Source organism: Eucyclogobius newberryi, unplaced genomic scaffold (genome assembly GCF_026437365.1).
Source record: "Eucyclogobius newberryi isolate DKJ021-1_F unplaced genomic scaffold, fEucNew1.0.hap1 SCAF_3, whole genome shotgun sequence".
Taxonomy (NCBI): Eukaryota; Metazoa; Chordata; class Actinopteri; order Gobiiformes; family Gobiidae; genus Eucyclogobius; species Eucyclogobius newberryi.
Window position 1 is genome coordinate 22,062,326 of NW_027315945.1, and position 807 is coordinate 22,063,132.

Here is an 807-nt window from a genome sequence, read left to right on the forward strand (position 1 = left end):
AATACATTTTAGAGTTAGTTTATTGAGCACGTTTTATGGATTACGTTTTTTAAAAAAATAGTGTAAATTTGAGATTAAGGCCCACTCAACTTAATTTGTCCATCTGGTGTAAATACTGAGAAGTGCACAAGGGATTTGAGTTGAGAAGCATTTGAATTGTAGTTCATCTTGTTTGTTTTCTTCAATGTCCTACCAGCCTAATAGATCCATGGGTAATACGTTGAAACACAGCGCCACTCAGTGGAAAAAGATTAAAATTGCACAAAACTAGAGCGAATACATGTTGAGAAATAACTTAACATGGCCAGTAAAAATCAGACAAGAAGAATAATCCGACCCAATCCCAATATTTAGATCTGATTGCTGGTGCGTGTATACAAGACGAATTAGATTATCAACATGTGTCAGGAAATGCAGAGTTTGGAAGACAAAGTACAATGCATTTTAAAATAATTATTTAAATATGTTATACTCCCTCTTTAATTTTTGTCTTTGCCACATTAGTGTCCCTCTAATGGAGACACTAGACAATATCGTACACCCCTAAAATATTTCCAGAACCCCAAAAATTAAATCTATCTGAATATTTTCCAAGTCTGGGAGAAGGTCAAATTGCAGCATCTGCAGTGTTTGGCAATAGTAAAAGTGCAACTTGTATTATTTTAATTTTAACTATAAGTATCTAAAGTCTCTGGTGGACGGGCATCCATGCTGCCATACTGTGGAAGATTCCAGGAAAAGCTATACAATCTCAGTCAAGATGGCAGGAGCTCACAAAATTATACAACTCAAACTCAAAGACAAAGG